Genomic DNA, 14,076 nt, shown 5'->3' with positions numbered 1-14,076 from the left:
ACAAAATATTTTTACAAATGTTTAGAAAAATTAAATTGCAACTGAAAACCAATTTCCTTCTGTCTCGATCAATCTTATGTTGTATGTTCTTGTTACATTAAGTATAAGAGATAGATATCATAATCTTTAGTGAGATCATTTAGAAAACAAAAGATCAGAAATTAGTTGATGATGAGTTTAAACAACTTTTAACTAATAACTTTATTTTACAACAATTATGAAACAAATTATATCAACTAAAATACCCTTAATGTTCCTGAGACTAGAGGCATTATAAAAGGTACATGTCTACTGTGTAGGCACTGGGAAACCGGGGTACAAAACTGGAGTACAAAACTGGAGTATATTAAACTGGAGTATATTAAACTGGAGTACAAAACTGGAGTATATTAAACTGGAGTACAAAACTGGAGTACAAAACTGGAGTACAAAACGGAGTACAAAACTGGAGTACAAAACTGGAGTACAAAACCGAAGAATGCAGAGTCAAAACCCACATGGTCAGGCACTGAGGCAACCTGAGATATAATTCTTTCCACATCCTTACATCGGCCGAGGGAATCAAACCCCAGCCAGCTTTAATGCGGATGGCGTGTGTGAATTAGGTAATACTGTGTCACCCGACCACCTCTAGCATTCTTCAGAGAAGACATAACTTTGATTCTATTTATCACATTACATAATACCGATGTCTTCTTCTGCGTGTTCAACGATACAAAATAATACAATACCTGAAATGTTTCCTCGTTAGTGAGAATACTTGTTAAGGTAGATGCGTACCGGTGTCATTTATCATACGGAAACAAGATTTCCCTGTGGTGCATATATTTATAAATATTACATGGCATGTTAACAAATTCATCAAAGACATTTCTGACTCCCCTCAAAAAGTTATTCAAAAGATGTCCGACCAAGCCAAATATCTGTGTCTCCATGTCTGTGTAAATTACTTGGCTATTTTACCAGTAGTACATGCCTTTCAGGCCGAATGAAAACCTGACATGCGATAGAAGCACCCCAGAGGCATTCGTCAATATCAAGGTCAGACTTAATATACAAAGATACATCACGACACCTGCCAATTAATTTTTAATAAATTTCATTTTAACTTTTGAAATTTCTTTTTAGAAAAAAACAGGCAGATTATAGAATAAGAATAAATATCTTGGGATATTTAGCCCAAATATCTGAACAATTTATTTCCAAGCTTCGTATGAATTAAGTCCTGAATATTATAAGTCATACCGGAGTTACCCTACAGCCAGAGAATTATAATTACCGTGGATAATCGCTGTACCAGGTCCATATATACACACAAACTTAAACACCAGACCAAGGACGTTGCCGATACCGTATTTAACTAAAAACCAACACGAAGGATGTTGCTGATACCGTATTTAAACTAAAAATCAAACAGATTTCTAATCTCCTTTTATAACTTTTTTTTTTTTTTTTAACTTTTTTTTTTTTTGCATTCATAAGTAGCAATACCTTATGATTCATTAAGTCTTTATAACTTATTCCATAGGTGTGAAATCTGTAACTAATACCAAATAAGTCTAAAGTCAGTGTAACTAATATTCTTAAGTCTAATTTCTGTAATTTATTCCATACCCATATTATGAATGAAAATACCACAATACATAAACTGTGATCAAAAGTAGAAGGAAGGTCAAGCTTATTGAGGAATAATGAAAGGGCTCTTGGTATTTGTAATTTTATATAAATTCTTAATCAATACATTTAAACGAGTGTCCAAACATTGGACTTATTGCCAAAGAAATACGGTAACTTTAATATCTACATGGCAACAGAGGTTTCTATGACTACAGATTGAAAGACGCCACATTACAACGATTTCTTCATTAATCACAAATATTCAATAATATAATTTTCCAAAATTCCTACCAATGGCTGCTATATAGAAGGAATAAGAATTGTATACATAATTATCTACCTGAACATTTCATGTTTCACATACAGGTACGTTAAAGAGAATTACTTGAAACCAACACATTATTAATTCATGTGATATAAAGGTATATGTCATACGACACAACTAACAACTGGTATTGATGTTGACATGAGATGCGATCATCTTCAAAGTCACGATTTATGATGCGTAATGCAAACATCCTATAGGATGTATATATATGTAAGATTTTTTTACAGAAAAAAAATATATATACAAAACTTACCTGTATGGTAAGCTTGGTGAATTTGATATCACAGAGATGAGATCTATGTAAAAGGCCTATGAATACATTAACACAGAAATAGAGAATTCTCTCCGACTCCTTGTACATTAGTATGACTGTAACATATACAGTCGATACACCCATGTATACTGTATATATACATACAATATGTACCTGCGTGGGCTCCGTGTCTATTTAAGCCCTGTGATTACTTCCTGTCTTTACTCGTTAGCACAGGTAAATCACGACAGGTGAGGTCCGGCATTACAAGAATACCTAGAAGTCCTTATACCTGAGAATTCAAACTTATATATTCTTAACAGGGATTACTTAAATTCTAATGATATCAAAATACAGAATTTTTTAAAATTTCAAATACCAGTACTTGATGCCCATATCCATAATAATTGAAAGTCACTAGCTAGAACTGCCCAATTGTTATGGTGGCTGGGACGACTGAAACAGTTCAAATGTTACTTCTGCATAGATGTGCATTCCAAGTAATGACATATATCTGACGAGTGTCAAAACAAACTTATTTCTATAAGAACATTCTACCATGGTGTCGTGTTGCCCCATGAAACCCTAAAAAGATAATCTGTTTAATCCCTCCCTTCCTAATCCCCCTAATCCCTTAAACCCCTAGATATCTTACCCTATATCATATTCCATGCAGATTAATTAAACCTTTATATATATGCATTATACCTATAATCCTTTCAAACTCCAGAACATTTCATATCGTAAATCCAAATTCAATCGATTATTTGCAATTTAATACTAACTGATTATACATTTACAATATTATGGTATAAATCAATTTAGCTTTATGGGTAAAAATTTCAGCTCGATCCTGTAAATCAAATTCTCAAATTGCAACCGCATTGTTCAGGTTGCACAAAAATGGTTAAGTTGTCTGGAGTTTTGAGTTTTATATGAATTCCAGATCTACATGGACAGAAAATTAAAATAAACTGGTCAGACAAAAAAAATATATCATAGACCTGTTAAATTCTGTGTCATAATCATAAGGATGGAATTATAATAACAAAATTTTAATTTCATTTTTCTCAATACATGAAGTTTGGTTTCTTTGTTTCCATAGACCTTTTTTATGTTCTCCCTGTTATTCCTATTTCTGAGCCCTATGCACCCAGAGATTTGGTAAACACCCCCCTCTGAGCTCAGCTGTCAAACCTGAAGTTCTACATTATCATTAATGTCAATGCTCTGTAAGCAAACAAATTAATGTAAACTTTATTCATACATATCAATAAGTTATACAAACTGATGTTAATCACGCTTGTTGGCCCGGATGGCAGCTACACACAAGGGGTCTTACTACGGGAGAAAACTAATGTAACCTGGAGAAAATCCACGAGATCGGGCAGCCAAGATCGTATACTTTATCATGTACAATTAATCGGGGAATCAAACCCTGTCCACCAAGGTTGAAGACAAGTGTGTTAATTACCACTGTACCACCCATTAGACCTCTTGAATGAGTACTTAAAACAATTCTTCCTGTCTGGAATATTCGAAAGTTCGGTCAAGTAAATAATTTGTACTTCCTTACGGGCTCGTAAAGGTATGATTTAGTTTGTTTGGTTTATAAGGTCCTATAAACAGACAGGGTCATTTAAGGACGTGCCAGGTTTTGGAGGTGGAGGAAAGTCAGAGTAATCCCAGAGAAAAACCACCGGCCTACGGTCAGTACCAGGCAACTGCCCCCCATGGGTAAATTGATGCACTAGCCATCCAGAGCTGGAGGGTTATAGTGATGAAGTGTCATGAAAATAAAATTTAAATTGCAAAAATACAAGGTCACATACTATCAGATACGGACAGGTTAAGGTCGAAATACATTACTACAAAGAACAGGAGTAGTTTCGGACTAAATTCAAAAATTCTCTTTTTACGCACTTACAAATCAGGTGGGCTTAATTCCAATTAACTCAACTGTACACCTTTCCAATTCATTGCTCGTTAACCCAGGTAAGACATATAAAGCATATTTCAACATTTCTAAACTTTTATAAAACATTTCACATACCGCATGGTAGGAAACACAAAGACATATAGAGATTGTACACTAACTAGGTCAGACTCACCATTTCCGTGTTTTCTTGTTAAAATCCAGGTAAAAATATCCAGGTATTTATAATATCCAAAACAGAAACATCCTGAATCTTAATTAATTCAGCCATATACAGTCCCTAAATAATTAGTCCTTGTTTCTAAATCTACAGCGTCTGTTTACAGACTTAATCGTAGACATGTTTATAACTGAGCAAACCTCGTGTGTTTCACCTGTAATGCTACCTGTACTTGAGGTAGAAAACACCTGAACAGGTGAGCTTTGCATTGATATCTACACGCTCTGCCTGAGTACACCACATACCTGTACATACCTCTCTACACCACACAGCATTGTCAACTTAACCTGACTAGACTGTATACGTATATCAAAATTGATCCGTTATGCCAGTATATACCCATATTATGTTACAAATCGGTTTTTATTTCTGTCACATAATTTCTAAATGTTACATCAAGTTTTATGATTGTGTAACTTCATTACAATGTTGGCCAGTAAAAGAAAGAAAGAAAGAAAGAAAGAAAGAAAGAAACTACACACTAAAACATCATAGAAGAAAGAAAGAAAGAAAACACTACAATCTTTCGGAACAAACATCTCAAGCTGACCATGCCTCTTCATAATATGACCTTTCTTGATTACATTTGACCCCCAAATGTTTCCTGTGTTGGTCAGTTCCATTGACTGGACCGTCCCATTGAGATCCAATGGAGGGTTAACACCTAACATTTAAATCTTATTGTGAGGTGTAATGCCTATTCAGTGGAGAAAGCAATAGAAATTAATGCATCCTCTCAACCCTATAATCTTCAAATGTACTGTTCCAATCATTTGATAAGGATCAGTTCATTATAGATTACATGGGTCAAAGGTACTAATAAAACTGGACATTGGTGACCTTTGACACCACAATAGGCAGTGATTCCAACAAAGGTGGTTTTGTTTCCATAGTAACATTCTAAGAGAAATAGAAAAAAAAGCAACATTTCATGATATTTAGTATAATCATAATATTCTGGAAAAACTTCAAAATTTCAAACATTTTTTTAAATGAATTATAAATCCCTATTCAGTCATACATGTTTATGTTTTGAAAATTTTCACAATATTTCTTTCAATAATGATTATTGGCAAAACAATTTCTTCAATAGAAATTCAGGGAAAATCATAAAGTCGTCATCTATCTATTACAACACTATAGTGTATCGCAATGATCATCTTAACCATTCAAGAAACATGTATGATATATTATAGCAATTATACCATATATTTAATTAAGATTGATATTCTTTCCAAAAACAACCTAAATAATTAAAAAAAACAACAACAACAAAAAATCACAAACATCGGGTTAACTAAGATCAATCAAAGACCTCCGAGAAGAAAAATAACAACAACAAAAAAATCACAAAAATTTTTTACACACACAAATATAAAAATATGAAAGATCTCAAAGCAGTGTTGCTAAAAACTTCTTTTCATCAGTTCACATGGCCTGATAAAACCCAATAAAACATGAGGAATTGATGTTAAAATCTATTTTTTTCAGACACTGCTATAACCAGTTATAGAAATATATCGTGAAGCTGTTTATAATTCAAGTGAACTGACCTTGAATTGTACTTCACACTTTTTACATATTCCGACGTATTATATATCGTATTTACGCAGTCCAATGACCATGTTTAACCAGGAATGACTAACATTACCCCATTATATGGGTCATAAAAATGACTGATTTAGAAAAAATACTAAAAACGTTCTGACTTAACTACATCTCGATAAGTATGGCAGCCACAAAGAAAAGTTTACAGCCTTTTCTTGCATGACAGGTTGATCCAGTAAAGTTAAGATCAATATGAATGAAGAATAAGTAGACTTGTTGGTCCTTTAAGATTTTATGATTGAGTTTATCTCGACAAAACTTCAGTTGTCTGTAAAAGAAACTAATCATTCTGTCTTTTCATGGTGTTAAAAATATCTGTTACTCAGCAGGGCTGTTTTCGTTTTTGACGTCCAAACGGTTAGACCACTTGGACGGGTGTTGTTCGTTTATGAAATAAAGACGGACCTGGTGATTTTATATTGTTTTCAGACAAGCCTTGACAAAGATTCCCAAGGCCTGTATTAACATTTGTGGGTCGGTCAAGATATATGTTTGAAATATTATATTTAATCAAAGTACTGGAAGTACTGTAAACGAACATTATTGTTTAATGCAAAATCAGTAATCTTCTAAGTTTAAAGTCGATAAATTTACTGATATTGGTTTAGGAATTAATTGCAAATTATTTTAAATGTTTGCAGCTGTTCTGATATGATTGAACACATGCATATTTCTGTAAGGTCCTGGTTGAAATTGGAAGTTTGTTGATCTATCTTGGATGGATTAAAATAAAATATGTCTTCTTTCTTTCGGGAAGGCATCATCAGTTATAATACAGACAGGACTCTGTGACCTTATTGATGACAACTTCTAATATGCACTAAATTTAGGCTAGTTCCATCGTTAGTTTTGCATATTTCAACTTAATATGATGAAACACACATACAGAACTACTGAAAACCAAAACCAGAGCTGGTAATCAAGGCCCGGATTAGGAATGTATCCTATTGAAACTGCATGTACTCAAGCATGTATGGTACTTCAAAACAAAAAAACTTGACTCCTTTTGTTCAGGAATCATTTGATGTTAATAAATCTTTATATGAGAAGATATACTTCTGGTATAATTACAGTATTGTACACAATGTGATAAAGAATAACAACCATATAAAGACTATCTTCATCAAATAATTCAGCAAACAGGAAAAGAAAACTTCAAGCTTCATTTTCAACTTCAAAGCTGATAAAGGTTACAGTCCATTCGATGGGATGACACATTCCCTATTTATTGTCCCTTTCCAATGTTGACCATCCAATCATAGTGAACCACACAGTTCATCAATGTAATTGCACAAATCACATCCTTTATGTGGAGAGAACAGTTTTCGGGGTGTTATAAGATTCCATAACTGTATGCAAATTTGTGAATCATTCCATATCTATATCTATATATATACCGTACGTGTATATATTTACACATATCAAAATTGGAATGACACAGGAGATTTGCAAGTTTAAGTTCACCATCAGCCATGGGAGGTTTACGTAAAATGTTATATTTACCGGGGTAATTAGTAATTTTGATTATATATTTATCAAGCTCTATTCTGTACTTTCTACCAGTGCTTATATTAGAGAATGGACACAATTATATGTTCTCCAATGTCAAAATTAATCATATGTAAAATATTAGGGGTTTATTTGACCGAGACGTATTCAAAATTTTTGTAATCATTCGCCATTCGAGGCCTGATTGCCGTCATATTTGAATTACCAAAATGGACCTGAAATCAATATTTTAAAAAAGAGAATGATCTGTGACTTCAATATTTCATAAAAATAATTTAATACATCGTTTATTCACTTCATTCAGATCTTCAGACACCACATAATTTTTGAAGTCATATATAGAAATATATGAACCATTTTGTTATTGATTAATAGTTCACACAAGTAAGCACTAGATGTTAGCAGTAAGTATATGTACCGCTATCTACTGGCATGACTTTGAGTACAGTAGACTACACTCGCTTTGTGGATATTGACAGGATAACATATATTTACATACTAATTCAATTTTAGAATTGTAACTGAAATCTTGTAACAGCATATGGCACAAATAGTCATCTGAACATTTGTTGTATATTGAAAAAATATTTAAGGTAAATATTAACTCATTTGCTTGACTTCAATTTTCAGTTTATCAATTCATCGATTACTCTGTGTTTGAAGTATGGTGTAGTGAGAATTTCAAGTCTTGATCATGACTTGATGAAAATTCTAAATTAACAAATTATTAAAATAAATTTGTTTGAAAAATAACACAAGTTCAACATCAATATTATATAGAGTATCAATCACAATATATCAGAAGTTATCAAACTACAGATAACAATTAACGGCTGAATATCAAATTAAGTGAATATCACAAATATTTTTGCATTTGTTTTTAGATAATCCGGATTTCCGTCTTTAAAAAAATTTACCTAGTAGACGTAGTGCATAGTAAACGTAGCCATGTAACAGCTGATTTTAATCAGATTTAATTAGCATGAACTTAACACCGTCTCAGTAGTTCGTCGCAATCGAAAATTTGGTCGTGAATTCGGGATTTTACAAATTATTTCAAAATACTTTCAGGTAAATGAAAAAAAATTCTCGTAAAAATGTCGATTTTGAGTCCACTATCGGCCATTTCGGTAATTCAACTCTAGGCCTAACGACAATCAGGCCGCGATTCGCAAATGAATAATTAATTTAAAATTCGGTCAAATAAACCTCTAATATTTTATATATGATACAATCAGGCATTGTAGAACATATATTTTGGTCAATCCTCTGAAAATAATGCCAATTTATATTATAATTAAGCCCCATTTTTCTTCGTTTCGGTATTTCAAGTCCGCTTCACGTGTGGTCCGTTTCAGTAAATATTCTCGTCTTTGCCGAAATAAAAACAAGCTATATAATTGTTCATTTTAAACATGACAACAACTGCCAACCACACGTATCCAAAAATGTTATTGTTGATATCATCTGAATATTGCCGTAGTTATCTGTCACTTCGATTGTATACCCCATGCCATAGTGAAGGAAGAATCGACCAATCAAATTGGTTTATTTTTGATTTCCGTAATCTTGCAGTTACCTCCCTTACAACAGTAAATACGTTCCAAGTATCGCCTACAACAAGCAATCCCGTGCACATAACAAGATATTATCATTTGCATTTGATTTATTGGGTCATTTTCGTCAAAGGAAAATGGTATATGGAAATCGATGACAACTTGAACGCTATGACCAGTCACCCTGACCACAAATGCCACCTAATTGTAAGCCTATACATATGTACAGTTCTTTCTCGCAAACACGTACAGTAACCTATAGTATGATACAATGTATCGCCTCGTATGCCGTCATTGATATATTTCTTTCTCTAAATTATAGAAATACACACCTAGTTGATAATGATGTAACATTCTAGAATATATATATTACACATTTAAGTAAATCGCGGACAAATTTGCAGACCTATGCTATCTAATGTCAGCCGTTTTGGAATGAGCAAAACTTTCTAAACATTCGGAGACGAATGCGCCTGCGCAATAGTTGTTTACATAAATATATTGACCTGGAGTTATTCGCAAAGTTCAGGTTCATTTAGTCTTCTCATTTCGCTAGCGTTATGCATTTCTCAAATCGTAGGCATCTTGAAAACATCTACTGAATACATTTCAACCTTTTCGGTAAAACTACTATATAAAACGAAGATGTTTTTGCAAGTAAATTATTTGAAGCGTAAGGCAATGGGGGCAGCCATATTTCATTGAAACAGACAGTAGATGGCGTATTGGTGAATGTGGTTACCAAATATGGTCATATTTCTCAGTCCAGTTCTTGATGGCAATAACCGAACATTAATGTTCGTTTAAAAACTGCAGACCTGCCAACCTTTCAAATTCAAAAATAGTAATTTGGCCCATTTTTGAGCAAAAAAAGAGTAATTCTTAACAATTCTTGCCAAATCTATTGCATCAAAAAGAGTAATTTGCTACTATTTCGAGAGAAAAAAGAGTAACGACCACCACAAAATAGTAAAGATTACTATAAAATAGTAGTAATTGGCAGGTCTGAAACTGATGAACCGGTTTGTCCGCATAAACAAACAGGCCCCTGATGGAGCATGTTTCTCTGGCTGAGAATGCAGAGCTCTCAAGGCATTCGACAGGGATGTGTTTTTTCCCCTATTTTCTTTCAGACTTGAATAACTTCTCTACATTAGGAGCCTATATCAGGCATCAAAACATTGCATATATACAATAATAACAATATTAAAAATAAAATCTGAATTCAATGCTTGTGATGATATGTAAGTTTGGTTTGTTTTGTTTAACGCCCTATTAACAGCCAGGGTCATTTAAGGATGTGCCAGGTTTTGGAGGTGGAGGAAAGCCAGAGTACCTGGAGAAAAACAACCTGCCTATGATCAGTACATGGCAACTGCCCCATGTAGGTTTCGAACTCGCAACCCAGAGGTGGAGGGCTAGTGATAAAAGTGTCGGGACACCTTAACCACTCGGCCACCGCAGCCCCTTGATATGTAAGTCAGTCTACCAATAGAAAAAAGTCCTCTCTAACTTGTGCCCATCCTTTAATTGCTTTACGGGAAATGAAGGTAACCTTGGTTCAGTGATGAAATCTGATACATTATCAAACTCAAAATCCTTGGGCTCTTTAAAGCATACATTTCTCAATTAATTGAGTAAACTTTAAATTTGTTTTCGCCTGGCAATTTGATACCATTCTAACATCTGAATTGAAGCACATCAGCTTTTCAATAAGTTAACCTGAAACGATCAAATTGTAATTTTTTTCTTTTCTATGTTAAATGTGCCCAAGGCCACTTCAACCAACATAAGATTTTTTGAGTCTGAGGAGTTTAAATCCTATCAGACATTAAAGGGTGTCGGGGACAATGGTAACTTCCTGTTTGTCTAACAATTATAACAGTTACGTTTCAAAATGATTCCTCCACCCCTAGTTATGTCAACATTAAGCTACCTCTGAGATTTTTTCTTCTTCTTCTGATAAAGGTGTGGTGTTCCTTAATTACTAGAATGATGGTTATAAAGATTTTATCTTAAGGTAGAGAGCTCTGTTGTTGTTTCTTAATCATCTCCAATATAAAAGAGTTCCAAAATAATTATAATATCAAGAGTCTCTTGATATGATCCCTGAAGTTAATCCTGGTCTGAGTTGTTTTCATGTTATATAAATGAATAAAAAGTTATTTTTCCACACAAATTTCTCAGGGAAATTTTCCCCTGTACATGTTTTTTTTTTAGCGCATATATAAACTATGTTCGTGTTTTTGTAAACTCACAATGCAAATACAGTATATGGTATAATATGTTAATTAAATATCATACTTGCCTAGATATTATAATCCTGATTCCTAAAAACAAAACGAAGTTTCAAAGCAGCACTGAGTTCTAGAAGATCCCTCCGACTACAGAATCCTCCTTATATAAAGCAGTGTTCATCAATATATTAGTGTAATATACGAGTTTCAAGAATTTAGAATTTTGTCATGATTATAGCTCCACATATCCAATTTTCCCGTTGTTATGTCATATATGATGGTAGATCAATTGTTATCCAGAATCTTGAATTAAAAGTTAAGGGAAACAATAGATTTTCGTGTAATTAATAACTGTCAACTTTTACGACAATCTAAAAATAGCATCCCAGGTGGTTTATATAGAGCTCATTTTCCTTCAAATCACAGTCGTGTTTAATAAGCATATATATATATATATATAGACGTTTAGTGAATTCGCCTGCAACCTACTCTGACGTGTATATATAACATATAATTCCGTAGCAGTGTATGAAGCTGTTGTGTCACAAGCGTAAATCCTTTTGTAAATTCACCCCGAATACTCCATCACAGTATATAAAAGACCTTGTTCTGTCAGGGATTTGAATGTAACGTTTAACCGCTGTGCGTCACAGGTGTCAATCTCTTTGTAAATTCTCCCCAAAATCTCCATCACAGTATACATATAAGATCTTGTTTTGTCGAGAATTGATGGAACTGCTGTGTGTCACAAGCTTAATACCTCATGAAGATCCACCATGACGTACCTTCAACTGTAGTTTGTATTGACACTGTCTAACGTTACGACCCCCTAACTCATAGTTATCGCACAAGCTCACCAGCACTACCCGTTCTCGCGCTTTGTGTGGACGTACCAACAGTTTAAATTTAAATTTGAGAGGAAATTCCTATCAGGTGAGATAACGAGATCTTGCACAGGTAACTCTGACACAGGTATGTCTTCATCTAACATACAGGTAAAAATGTCACACCTGGATACCCCCAATTATCAACAAAGTTTTCTTTTCCAGAAAAATAAAATCAGTGATCAAAAAGTAACATTTTCACAACTGCCTGGTAATGTTTACACTCTATTAAATTCTGTTACGTCTGACATATTAATGAGTTTTGAGTATTAAACATAAATGTGTCAAACTTAACAGAATTTTTTTTTATTAACGTCATTATCAACATATAGTGTATAAATGTAAACTTTTAGCCTATAAATGTCAAAATATATTACTGGGTGGATTTTATTTACTGGACTCAGTATTTAATCCCACTCCCCTCCCCTTGCCATTCCAATGTGTGCTTATACTTATTTACCCATTTCCTTTGTTTTAAATTCTTTAATTTTTCTTTATATTTTGTTTAATTTTACTATTTTTGTATTTCTTTATTTCAGTTAATCTTGTTTTTTTTTTGACTCAGTTAACATTACACGAATCAATATGTTCCCCTTTAAATTCACAAACCAAAGTCATGACTATTTATTTATATATTCTATTTTATTTATTTATTTATTTATCCTTTTATTTTTTTTTCTTTATTTGATAATCCTGTAGTTTGTAATTAATGTCAGTTTAAGAAACTGCATCAGTACCTCATATATACCCCAGTATATTAAAATTAAAACATTTTCTTTCTAGAAATAATATACCAGTAGTTTGAATAAAGGCTTTAATTGGTTGGGTGTATGCTAATTTATATGTGAGAAAAAAACAAATTAAAAATCGATCGTGAGTGGACAAAATCTTGGTAGATTGAATGGACAAAATCTTGGTAACAAAAATCTTAATATCGGATTATTTTGATAAGACCGTCCAACAATTCCACACAGATATATATCCGGCCACTGATAAACTGATCAGTTTTAATATACTTATCTGTTTTAATATACTTATCTGATAGGCAAACCTAGACTAACCACATGAAGAACTCCAAATCTTTTTATCACAAAAATGATCAGCACTTCAAAACATCGTTCTTTGTTAGGAAACCAAAGCCATAATTGTCACCAGTTTGTGACACTCCTGTTGTTTTCCTGTTTACAAAGTATAACTTGTCCTTGAAATATTTTTTAAAATGAAAAAAATAATTCTATCTGCTTTCGTTGAATTCATGTTTGTTTAGAACATCTTAAGAGAGTTTTAAGAAGAATAAAGATATTAAAACATCTTTATGATTTTTTTCCTCTTGAATTCTTGTTCATTCAGAACATCTTAAGAGTTCAGGCTTTAAAAGGAATAAAAGATATCAAAATATTGTCACAATTTTTTCCTGGAATTCATGTTTGATCAGGACACTTAAGAAGAAAGAAAGGTATTAAATATCTTTATAATTTTTTGCATGAATCAGCATTTCCTGTCGTCCCAATGGAAAATAAAACACATGCATTAACATATATACTTTATGTGTGCTTATATACATACATTACATCAACATAAATGGTATACTCAAGATCGGTGACATTTATAACATGTAAATCAGATTTAATTTGTAGTTTCCAGGTGGTCTGATTTTTAGGAAACTTAAAAAACAAACAAAAAATTATAACCATGCACTTAAAGTTGTGTACATACTTATATTTAATATCCAATTTTCACATGAGAACATCATGCATTTCAAATGTTCTATACCGAAAAAAGAAGATTCATCTGAACACCCTGAATAATTAATATAGACCCTGATCTCAAATTTAATAGTTATCAAATGAAGTTGATAATTGAAATTTATTGTAGATGTACATTGCATTTTCATACTCAATTTGAAATCCAAAATTTAAAGATTTTTC

General features: G+C 32.8%; 1 protein-coding gene across 4 annotated transcripts in view; it reads right to left on the bottom strand.

Moving 5' to 3' along the window:
* LOC117315603 (unconventional myosin-Va-like) overlaps positions 1 to 14,076 on the bottom strand; it is a 59,016-nt gene that overhangs the window by 32,362 nt on the left and 12,578 nt on the right. For 3 of the 4 annotated variants that reach the window (XM_033869863.1, XM_033869865.1, XM_033869864.1), the window contains exon 1: positions 4,310 to 4,513. The exons of the other annotated variant lie outside the window; for it this stretch is intronic. The gene's annotated coding sequence lies outside the window, so the exon portion shown is untranslated. Of the gene's footprint in view, positions 1 to 4,309; positions 4,514 to 14,076 lie in introns of those variants that run through there. 4 annotated transcript variants of the gene reach the window in all.

This window comes from Pecten maximus, chromosome 17 (genome assembly GCF_902652985.1).
Source record: "Pecten maximus chromosome 17, xPecMax1.1, whole genome shotgun sequence".
NCBI classification, from domain to species: domain Eukaryota; kingdom Metazoa; phylum Mollusca; class Bivalvia; order Pectinida; family Pectinidae; genus Pecten; species Pecten maximus.
Note: the sequence above shows the minus strand (reverse complement) of the source record. Positions and strands in the feature narration are given on the sequence as shown.